Below are 12809 nucleotides of genomic sequence, written 5' to 3'. Positions count from 1 at the left end.
GGCGGCCGGCCTGGTAGCGCTTAGGGAAGAAGGCGACAGAGCGGACGGAGCGCAGCCAGGCCCACAGCGGCGTCGGCGGCAGCGCAGGCTGAGGGGCTCGATCCAATGACCCTGAGATCATGACCTGAGCCAAAACAAAGAGTCGCGTTCTTAACCAACTGAGGTGCCCAGGCACCCCAGCAATATCTATTATTCTTAAGGAAGACCTTATGGTGTGGGCAAGTGGAGGTAGTCATTTCTAACACTGTATAAAGTATTTTATTGCTTATGTTTATTGTGGCTGTTTTGCTGATCTATGCTAGATGTTAGTGATGTTCTACTTCAGATTCTTTCTATTTTCTCCCTAGGTGAATTTTTCTCTTTCTTTCTTATATACATAATTTTAATCTATTTACTTTTTCTTTCATTCAGTCTTATCAAATAGCATGAAGAAATACTCTCAAGATTCTTGCTAATGGATGGCAATAACTATTTACAGTAACTTCTATTGGTTTCTTGAATCATTACAGATTTTTTACAGCATTATTATCATATTCCCTTCTTTTCTGAAGATAGTAGCTTGGTGAATTGAAGTTATTTATGATCATATTTTTGATCCTAAGGTCAATATAAATGCTATGTTCTTTTTTGATTGCATATTTAGTATATATACTTTATAGCAATGTTGAATCAGTCAAGGTTGCTGATTGTCAACAATAGAAAAAATATCAGATATTGAATACATAAAGGAATTAGCTTTATCAGATTTTTTGGAAAGGCTATGGAGCCAGGAAAAATGAAATAGCAGTTTTTAACATCCCATTATGGGGCTTCTAGAAATACACCACTGTGACGGTTCTTGAGTAAAGACATTGCAGACTGCAAGGATGAAGTTTGGAAATAATTATCAGAAATTCTATGCCTTCCCCTCCTTACATGTTATATATATGCCACTACTCTCAATATATGATGATTCCTCCCATCACCTATTTGCTCATGGTTCTCCTTCCTGAATTTGGGCTCCATTGCGAAAGTGTGCTACAGTGACATAGACATATCTATCTATCTGTCTATTGACCTGTCTATCATCTGTCTATCCAACTAATTTCTTTCTAAAGGGATAAACTTCCAATTTCTTTTTGAAGGGACTTTGGGAATTTATCAGAGTAACTGAATACTAGGAAAAGAGAATATCTAACTTTTTAGAGTGGGATCTGAGCTCAGATTTGTATAGAGACCCCAAATACAAGAATTACCTCTTACTAGGTTGAAGACACACAAAGACCAGATGCCAATCAGAGTTCTGGTCCAAATATATCTCAAAATGGGATTAATGGTCCCATAAACCCAGTGTGTAGTAATTTCTGCAGTCTTGTGGGCCTAAATAGCATGGATATACACAGAAGCTAACTAAATCTTTACATGGTTCCCTCACCAGTAAATTACAGTGGGAATGTTCAAATGGGAGGCCCTGAAGAAATATATAGAAAGAGATAAGGGAGTGTTCATTACAGGAATTGTCTCACATGATTATGCAGGCTGAGAGTCCCACAGTCTGCCATCTGTAAGCGGGAGAACCAGGAAACCAGTGGTGTAATTCAGTCTGAGTCTGGAGGCCTTGAGAACCAGGAGCACCAATGTCTGGGTTCAGGAGAAGAGGGGTGTCCTGATACAGGCAGAGAAAAAATTAGCTTCTTTTCTGCTTTTTTTTCTTCTATTTCTGCCCTCAACAGATTGGAAGGTGCCCATTCATTTTGGTGAGGGTGACCTTCTCTATTTAGGTTATGATCTCAAATGTTAATCTCTTCTAGAAACATCCTCACAGACACATCCAGAAATAATGTTTTACTAGCTATCTGGGCTTCCATGAGCCCAGTCAAGTTAACACATAAAAGTAACCATCACAGCATAGAATGACAGATTATTGCCACCATTAAAGACTTAAAGGATATAGGAATTGTGATACCCATCGTATACACATTTGATTCATTACTGTTCCTCCTGCAGGATTCAGTTTTTGGCAAACACCCATGTGCGAGTTGCAGCACAGATTGCTAGGTTTCTGGAGCAAGGCCATATTGTGGCAGAATATATTCACAGCTCAAAAAGAAGCTCCTGGCATACTAATGGATCCAAGCAGAGACTGAACATCTGTCACTATGCAACATCAAATGACGATGGTGCTGACCTTCATGACTGGGTTCTCTCAGATCCACCAAGCTGTAAATTCTGGTAGACTTAGCAGCAGGAATCTAATGTTAAGTGGTAGTATAGATTCAGAGTCAGTTTGAACAGGTGCTAAGGTAATGAAGGAGTTGCACTTGTTACCTACTAAAGCCTTATCTAGCCTAAAGCCTAACTGTAGCACTAAAGCCTTTCTGTAAGCTCACTGTTATAGCCCCATGGGGATGTCCTGATGACTAAATGGCAGAGCAAGAATATACCTAGGCATGGTTCATGGATGGGTCTTCTCAATGTGTTGGAATTAGCCTGAAAACGGACTGCGTTGCACTAAGGATTGCTCTGAGAATGAATAGTAAGGGGAAATGTCCCCAGTAGGCAGAACTTTCTTGCAGTATACCCAATCATTAATTTTATGTGGAGGGAGATGTGGTCTGAGGTAAGAACATACGAAGACATCTGGACAGTTATTAATAGTTTGGCTAGTTTTTCAAGGGTCAGTTACGAATAGATTGGCTAGTTTTTCAGGGGTCAGAAAGAGTATGCTTAAACAGATCTGGGGAGGAATTGTGTAGATGGACATATCAGAGTGGATAAAAATTATGTAGATATTTGAGTTTGATGTCAATTTTCACCATAGTGTATCTATATCAGAGAAGGTTGTACAAAACAACCAGGTGGACAGTGACTCAGCTAGGAAATGTCTAACAGCTTCTGTTATCTGTAATACGAGCACATGTTCAAGTGAGGCTCAAAAACAGAATTACCATAGTAGCAGAGATGGGTCTCCTTTTACAAAACGGATTGGAGTTGGAATACCTAATTTGCAAGCATCAAAGGATTTCACTGAGCCTTTAATGGGACACCACACTTAGAGGATTCCAACCAGCTTTTGATGGCAAGTTGATTTTATCAGACTCCTTCCATATAGATGGAAGTTGCTATTTAATAAGAATGATAGATATTTAGGTATGGGCTTCCTTTACTGTCCACAGGGACATGACCATCACCAGTCTCTGAGATATGTGGTGGCTTATTTATCACCACAGAATCCTGCACAACATTGCTGTGGACTGAGACTGTTTCCGAGAAGAAGATGAAATAATGCATCCGTGGCTATGAGATCTGTTCGTCTTAGCACATATCACAGCGACCAGTTGAAACGGCTTCTTAAAATGCAGCTAATGAATGAGCTAAGGATTATACTCTGTGACATTTGGCATTACTTCTACAATGTAGAATATATTTTTAACCAATGCTACCCTGTCCCTAAAATCTAGAATATAGAGATCTGGAAAAAAAAATCTGTTGAAGAAAATTATTCTCTTTCACCATCACTCCATGGGACCCACTTAATAAATTGCTATAGAGTTTTTGCTTACCTGATAACACTGGGCTCCACATACCAGTAGATCAGCAGAGAAATTAATTACAGTATTGATTACTGTGAAGAGATATAGTTCTGCTGTATAGTGGGAGTTTGAAGAGACATGTCAGAAATTTGCAGGATTTATTGGGGTTGCTTCCATTCCCAAAGGACTGCTGCATAAGGGTGCAAGAACTGAGAGGAGGGCTCAGACTTCTCAGGGATATAGTTGTAGCTACCTAGACCAGCAGAGGTGCCAGCAAACTATGAGGACCTATGTAGAATGGGTAATAAAGGGACAGAGATGATGAATATCAATTACTGCTCAGAAACCAATTTGTAGCTGACAGTGACTTTAGTTTGTCCAGCTAATCTTTTTGCTGCTGTTTAATTTGGTTTTGTTTTTGAGAATTCATGACCAGCTATTGTCTTTAAGAAGTGGCGATAGAAGAGATTGAACATAACATGAGATATGCCTGCACCTGAGTGGTGCAAAGAGAAAACTCTAGAAGATGCTTGTTGGTGCCTCATCAGTAAAAGCTCTGCATCCATTTCAGTCATGCTGGATGGTTTCCTCTTGCAAGCTGTTCAAGTTCTCAGAATGATGCCTTTGTCCCTTCAAGTGCCAATGAAAATTCATGTTTTTGGAGCAGACTTTTGTTGATAGAAAAATAGCAGCTATGCAGCCACACACACACACACACACACCCACACACACATTCTTACACTCAGTAGTGATGAAGATAAATGAATATATGTAAAAAACATACTATACACTTGCAAATGAACTTACATTTAATAAAAAATAAACAAATAATAAATAAAATCAGAATTTTCCCAAGATTGGATTTGTGCAAACATACAAAAATGAATGGATATTTTTACCCCACAAAATCATTGGATATTCTAGATAATTCATGAGTTGGTGACTCTTTTATCACAAGTGGCCTAGGATTTAGGTATTAATGTCAGAATAGAAAATAATGCCAATATGATAGAGAATCTTTATATAAGTAACAGGAACTATTCAAGCGATCAGCCAACTAGAATAGCTCAGTAGAAGCCAGAACAACAGTATTTTCCAAAGCAGCGTGGACGATGGGCATAACCACAGCCACCACAACCACATCTATAGTCACAACCCAGGCCACTGTACCCATAGCCCAGGCCACCATAATAGTTGTCATAGTAGCACATGGCGTCAGGAGTGGAGGGTTCAGTTAAGGAGCAGAATCAGTTCCTTGAGTTTGAATTTCATAATCTCCACAGGGCCTTTTATACAACCTGAGTGGTATGTGGGAAGACCACCGGCAGGATTGACTCATTTCCAAACAAACGGATATTTTTAAAAAAATCTGAAGAATTCTTTGTAACCAATGTATTCAGGACTCTGTTGGTGTAGTGCCATGTGCCTCTAAAACAGAACTTATTTCCTAATTACAGTGTATGCTTACTTAAGAACCCAGCTTCCATAAGAGCTTATGAACAATACAAACTTCATCTCTACTTGTTATTATTATTATTGTTGTTGGTTTGATTTGAATTTTTTGAAGTTTTTATTTAAATTCCAGTTAGTTGGGTGCCTGGGTGGCTCAGTTGGTTAAGCGACTGCCTTCGGCTCAGGTCATGATCCTGGAGTCCCGGGATCGAGTCCCACATCGGGCTCCCTGCTCGGCAGGGAGTCTGCTTCTCCCTCTGACCCTCTTCCCTCTCGTGTTCTCTATCTCTCATTCTCTCTCTCTCAAATAAAAAAATAAAATCTTTAAAAAAATAAATAAATAAATTCCAGTTAGTTAACATACAGTGTACTATGAGTTTTAGGTGTACAATAGAGTGATTCAACTCTTCCATATATCGCCCAGTGCTCATCACAAGTGTGTTCCTTAATTTCTGTTTTACCCATCTCCCCTCTGGTAACCATTGATTTGGTTTCTTAAAGATATGATAGGTAATTCCTTTTTTTAAACTTTATTGAAGAATAATTGACAAATATAATGGTATACATTTAAAGTGTAGAATATGATGATTTGATGTACATATTCATTGTGGAAGAGATCAAGATAAACAGCATGTCTATCACCTGACATGGTTAACTTTTTTACATGTGTGTGGTAATGAAACCACTATGGAAACATAAAGATGGATGGACACAGTAGTGCTTCAGCAAGCCTTGACTTTAAACTGAACAAACTTTTCTCTTCCTTATTCTTGAAGTTTGCCCCTCCCCTTCACTTGTTTATCTGAAAATCCTTTGTTCCAGAAACTTACTCTTGATACATTTCACTGACCCCGATGTATACTTAGTAAGGAGATTCAGATGGCCAGTGCCAGTGCTAGTCATGAAACCACCTCGAAGTCATGACATGTGCATTTGGCAGCACCTACCAGATTCCTATCGAAACCACCCAGGTCCTGTATTTTCCTACAAAACCCCTCAGCCTGTTACCCCAGTGGGTCTGCAGTTTTGAAGGCATTAGCCTGCTGCAGCCTCCTTTGCCTAGTGGCAAAGTAATAAAACTATTGTTCCTCTTATTTTTTTTAAAGATTTTATTTATTTATTTGAGAGAGAGAGCATGAATGGGGGTGGGGTGGGGAGGGCAGAGGGAGAGGGAAAAGCAGACTCCCAGCTGAGCAGGGGCCCAAGGCGGGGCTCCATCTCAGGACCCTGAGATCATGACCTGAGCTAAAGGCAGATGCTTAACCCACTGAGCCACCAGGTGCCCCTCTGTTTTTCCTCTTAATCCTCAAACTCCTTATATTATATATAATATACATATATGTTATAACAATCTTATATTTCAGCTCTGGAGCACAGAGGTTGGTTTTGACAACAGCAAGAGTGTATAAGATCTTCTCTCAACAACTTTAAAGCATACAACTGTTATTGACTATAGTCACCATGTTGTACATTAGTTCCTCAGAACTTATAAATGAAAATTTGTACCCTTTGAACCAACCACGTCACTCCATTTTTCCCTTTTTTGCAGCCCCTGGCCAACACCATTCTATTGTCTGTTTCTATGAAATTGCCTTTTGTTTTGTTTTAGCTTCCACACATGTGTGATACCATTTATTTTTCTCTGTCTGGTTTATCTCACTTAGCATAATGCCCTCTAAGTTGATTTATTTTTTTGCAAATGACAGAGTTGCCTTCTTTTTTTTATGGCTGAGTTTGTGCCATTTATCTTTATGGTCCTTAGACATAGAGAGGAAATATATATTCTACCAGAAATCTCAGTTTAGAAAGCTATTCTACTTTGTTGGTTTTTTTTTCATTTTTTTCACTTTTTTTTGTGACAGACACACAATAGCAATTAAATTCTGAAATAAATATATTAAATTCTGATAATGAATACTTGAAAAACAATAAAAATCAATAAGTTGAATAAACCTATTTGTTAATTGGGGGAGTTAATTTTATTTTTAAAAAAATTTTATTTAGTTGAGAGAAAGAGAGAAAGAGAGAGTGCGTTAGCAGGGGGGAGGAGGCAGAGGGAGAGGGAGAAGCAGACTCCCTGCTCAGCAGGGAGCCCAATCTCAGGACACTGAGATCATGACCCGAGCTGAAGGCAGGTGCCTAATCAACTTAGCCACCCAGGAGCCCCTGGGGGAGTTAATTTTAAATTGAGTGGTCAGAGAAGACATCTGAGGAGATGGCACTTTCATTAAAACCTGAATGAAGAGAAGGATTCAAGCATTCCCGCTGCAATTTCCAGAAAGAGGCATCAGCAGTACAACGGCAAAGGTCTTAAGGAGGGAGACAACTTGGTCTGAGTGCTGAAGAGTCACTGTATTTGGAATATGGAAAATGAGAAAGAAAATGGTAGGAAATGATGTCAGAGAGAATAGTTTATTGCAGGATATTCTAAATGCAATGGGAAGCCTATGGAGATATGCTCCAGGGGAAGGGTGTAATTTAATTTTTCTTGAGCCATGAGATTGGGATATTGGAAGAGAATACATTTGGTGTCAGGAGGGGTCATGGACTCTTTTGTGGGGAATACTAAATTTCTGGTGACTATTAAAGATAAAAATTGAATTATCAGGTAGACAGTTGACTAGACATCAATAAAAGGGTGAAGACAAAGAACATAGGAAGGTCAAAAACAATGCTCTGAGATTGGGGTCAAATTATGGAGAAGATAATACAAAAATTCCTGGAAAGGTGAAGTTGGAGGCAAAGTAAGTGAGTATAGTGTATTGCATTCAGAGAGAGAGAATGTATCAAGAAAGAAGAGTTCAACTGATCTGAATTTTCAGAGCTCTGGTAAAATGAATACAGAGAAACCATATTTAGATTTGGCAAGACATGACAGGTACACTTCAGTGGAGTGGTGGGTCAAGAGTCTAAATGTTTGAGGGAAAAGAACATGAGACAGTGGAAGCAGTAGTCTTAGAAATACATTTTTGAAATGTCTATGAAGAAGAATAGTGAATTAAGGAGTTACCTTGGGAAACTCAAGGGAATTATCTTGGGGAAAGATTTGTTTGACATTTTCTTTGTTTTCCACAAGAGATAATTAGCATTAATTATATTTCAGAGCATTAGGGCAGCAACACTTAAAAAATAATTGGAATACCATGGTACATACATAGGCAGAGCACAGAGGATTTTTAAGGCAGTGAGGCTATTCTATATGATATTTACAATGGTGGCTACATGTCATTATACATTTGTCAAGAACCATAGAATGTGCAACATCAAGAATGAACCCTAATTTAAACTATAGCCTTCGGGTGATAATAATGTGTCAATGTAGGTCCATCATTTGTAATGACTGTACGTACCATTCTGGTTCCAGATGTTGATAGTTATGGGAGAGATGAGACCTTCACAATCATTTTAACTAGCTGCAAAAGTACCTGCTAAATAATTATTTTGTTAACTAATAGTATTTAGTCATACACCTTTCTGGCCCATGAATTTATTCAGTGTATAGGACTTAAGTCTAAAAAAATGACAATCACATTATTTAAACTAGTGTTCATTAAAAAAAAATGATTCTTAATTGAATGATAACTGATTGATGGAATCTAAAGTATGATAATTTGAAACAAGTATCTGATGTAGTTGAGATATTCCAACAGTTATTATCTCAGTGAAGGAGGGACTGAGATGATATGCAACCATAATAATGTCTCTAGTTTGTGGAAATACACTTATCAATAAAAATAAATAGAAAATACACTAAAATGCATGGTAAATGGATAAGTGATTGTGTTTAACCTGATTATTTGTATAAAAACATTGCTCTGTTCTATTTAGAGGCTGTTTTCCCTTGACTAATCTGTATTACTTATCAAAACAGATGAACTGAATGAATTACAAAGATCTTGATTACTGAATTCCAGAGAAAGGTTAACTGAAGTTTAAATGGTTTCCAATCTTGAACAGTCTTCCCTACTGGATAACACAATCTTTACACTCTTTGGTTATGCTTTAAGGTTATATGAAGGGATATGTACTAAAATTCTTTAAACACGGAACATCATTGTATTGTGACCACCTTGGTCACTGATTATGGATTTATGTGCATAATCATACTTCCTTTCTAAATCTTCCCAAAGACATAAAATCTAGCTGTTTTCAGACAATAGCAAAATTCTCTTGGCTTTTCTGTATGTCCTAATAGCCTGGATTATCATCCTGGGACAACAATGAAGTAAAAACAAAAAATCAATGATTATTTAAGAGAGTTCCTTGTGCCTGATTAAAAATTGATTACCTGTTTAACATTGTATGCCTTTACAAATGAACTTTCCTTTCTATAATGGAAAAAATCAAGTATCTGAAGGTAAAAAAATTCACTCAGAATATTAGCTGATAATTGTATATCCCCAAATGTGTACAGATCTCCCTGTTGACCAGTGAGGAATTAAAAAAAAAAAAAAAAAAAAGGGAGGCACTGACATTACAGATATAGTAAAGCCCATAAGCATGTAACTAGCAAAAATTCTTAAATTTCTCAAAAGTTAAAAAATGGTATCAATTGAAAATGTCAGTTGATAGAAGTCTAATTAAAATGGGATCCATTATTATCACTCTCTCTGGTGGTAGGTTCTGATCAGAAATTGCAATCCATAGGATAAACTGTTTTTAGTGTCCTGAAGAAGAATTAGGCATAAAAAATAAAACAATAATTTGTATAAGTAAAAAAACAGATACACAGTTGGCTCAGAGTGGTTCTTCAAGACATGTGAATAAGCTGGCTCTTTGTTAATTGTATTACAGAGATGATCAATCATTGCAATTTTTTGTGCTGCATCCTTTCAAAGGTGGAGAGACAGCTGAAACACTGAAGAGGAAAAAAATGTTTTGAAACAAAGTAGAGGCAAGACTCATTGGCCAAAAATGAGTGCTATTGGTTTTTAGAAAGACAGGGAGAAGACTATAGATTTTATTTTGTGCCAAGAGCAAGTCAAAATTGGCCTGCTGCAAATGCTACTTCTTGAAATGATGCATGTTTATTGAGGTTAAAATGAGATTTGGTGTAATGCAGGGATTTGTATGTATGACTCTCTCCTGTCATTATTGACATTGAATTGTTTTGGGGGAGTCCTGAGTCACCAAATAAAACAAACTTCTTTAATTCTTCTGAGGTTTTATCTTACGGTTAACAAACTAATTAGATTAGTCATAAGATTAGCCAGTGGCCTGACTTGTGTGGTGGATCGCACCCACATCAAGGATATATACAAGGTTTCTGCAGGGGTATTGTCCACAGTAAAGTGACACTTCTCCTCTCCTTCTCTACCCAAGCACAACCTCAATAACCAACAACCATGTGTGGCAGCTACTACGGAGGCTGCAGCTATGAAGGCTGTGGTTATGGAGGCTGTGGCTATGGATGTGGCTCTGGTTGTGGTTCTGGCTTTGGCTATTACTATTGAGGATGCCATGGGAGACTTTCTTCTCCCACACATGTAGCATCATGATTTACCAGCCTTGAGTCCCATGCCCTTGTGTTCCTACACTAGGTTGGGATAATTCTGATTTTCAGAATGGGGTGGTCCCTGTCTATCTAAAACCCATAGTTATTTATTCCCAACCTTTGCTTCCTGAAAAGCAGAATGTGATATTCATCTTGTGAAACCAGTTACCTCTTTTTACCAGTCACTGATACTGCCTTAATAATTTTCCTGCATCATTTTGTTTCCCAGTGTTCCCTAATAAATTTGGCTAACCTGAAAGAAAAACCTTGGTTTTCTTTCTATTTATTACAAGTAATAAAATTTATTGTATTTATTTATCTTAAAAGATTTATTTGTTTGAGAGAGAGTGCAAGCAAGAGTGGGGGGAGGGGCAGAGGGGGAGAGAATCGTCAAGCAGATTCCTGGCTGAGTGCGGAGCCTGATTTGGGCTCCATTCCAGGACCCTGAGATCATGACCTGAGCTGAAATCAAGAGTCGGAGGCTTAACCCACTGAGCCACCCAGGTGCCCCAGAATTTATTTATTTATTTATTTATTTATTTATTTATTTATTTTAAAGATTTTATTTATTTATTTGAAAGAGAGAGTGAGAGAGCACATGGGAGGGGGGAGGGTCAGAGGGAGAAGCAGACTCCCCGCCGAACAGGGAGCCCGATGCGGGACTCGATTCCGGGACTCCAGGATCATCACCTGAGCCACCTGAGGCACCTGAGGCAGTCACTCAACCAACTGAGCCACCCAGGTACCCCGCAATTTATTTTATTAAAAAAATTGTATTTGCTTGATTCCAAGAAAGGTTGCAATTACCTGTTTTTGACATATATATATATTTTTTATTTTTATATATATATATTTTTAAAGATTTTTATTTAATTGACAGAGAGAGAGAGAGAGAGACAGAGAGAGAGGGAACACAAGCAGGGGGAGTGGGAGAGGGAGAAGCAGGCTTCCCGCTGAGCAGGGAGCCCAATGTGGGGCTCAATCCCAGGACCCTGGGATCATGACCTGAGCCGAAGGCAGTCGCTTAACCAACTGAGCCACCCAGGCGCCCCTGACATATATTCTTTTGCTGTTTCTACATCAGTTGCTCTACTAGTTCTATTATGTCTCTGTTGATGGGAGTTTTTAGACTAAATGAGGTAGCATTTGTCAATTAGTTTATTGTTGCTTAACTCACGGTAAATATTCTGCATATCTTTTCCCTTCACAAACCATCATCTGCAAAGTTCCATGCCTCCCCAAATCTTTTTTTTAATCTTTTATTTTTAAATTACAGACAGAAAAATTCACTCCCTTGATGTAAAGCTCTGTGATTTTGAAAAATGCATGGTGTTGTGGTACAACCATCAAAATCAAGATATAAAACAGTGCCATCATTCTCCCACAAATCCCTCATGCTTTTTTTTTTTAGTAATTTCAAGTTTTTATTTAAATTCCAGTTAGCTAACATATAGTGTAATATTAGTTTCAGGAGTAGAATTTAGTGATTCATCACTTACATATAACACCCAGTGCTCATCACAAGTGCCCTCCTTAATACCCATCACCTATTTAACCCATCCCCTGTCCCCATCCCTTCCCGCAGCTCTCAGTTTATTCTCTGTAGTTAAGAGTCTGTTTTATGGTTTGCCTCTCACTTTCTCTCCCCCCTCTGTTCATTTGTTTGTTTCTTGAATTCCACATATGAGTGAAATCGTATGGTATTTGTCTTTCTCTGATTGACTTATTTCACTTAGCATAATACACCCAGTTCATCCATACCATTGCAAATGGCAAGAAAAGATGCTCAACATCACTCGCATCAGGGAAATACAAATGAAAACTACAAGGAAGTATCACCTCACACCTATCAGAACGGCTAATATTAAAAACACAGGAAACAGATATTGATGAGGATGTGGAGAAAGGGGAACCCTCTTACACAGTTGGTGGGAGTGCAAACTGGTGCAGCTACTCTGGAAAACACTATGGAAGTCCCTCATGCTTTTTCCAAACCCCTTTGCAATCAAGCCTTCCTCATACTCCTAAACCCTATAAACGACTAATTCTTCAATCTCTCTATACTTTTGCTTTTTCCAGAAGGCCATATTGTGTTGGAAGTCCCCAAGACTGCCCACAGTTTTGGAAATTTGCTAGAAGGATTCATGGGCTCAACATATACGTGTGCTCTTGGCTAAGATTTATTACAGCAAAGTAGAAATGATACATAGATAAGGGAAAAAGAACCAGGCAGATTCTGGAGGTGTCCATGTGAAGATGTTATGCTTTCTCCCTCCAGGAGGGGCCACACAGAGCTTGCTCTTCCCCCAGCAACAGAAATGAAGCATTCTATGGGTGATATTTCTGCTCAC

Source organism: Zalophus californianus, chromosome 1 (genome assembly GCF_009762305.2).
Source record: "Zalophus californianus isolate mZalCal1 chromosome 1, mZalCal1.pri.v2, whole genome shotgun sequence".
NCBI lineage: Eukaryota > Metazoa > Chordata > Mammalia > Carnivora > Otariidae > Zalophus > Zalophus californianus.
This window is presented reverse-complemented; position numbering follows the sequence as displayed.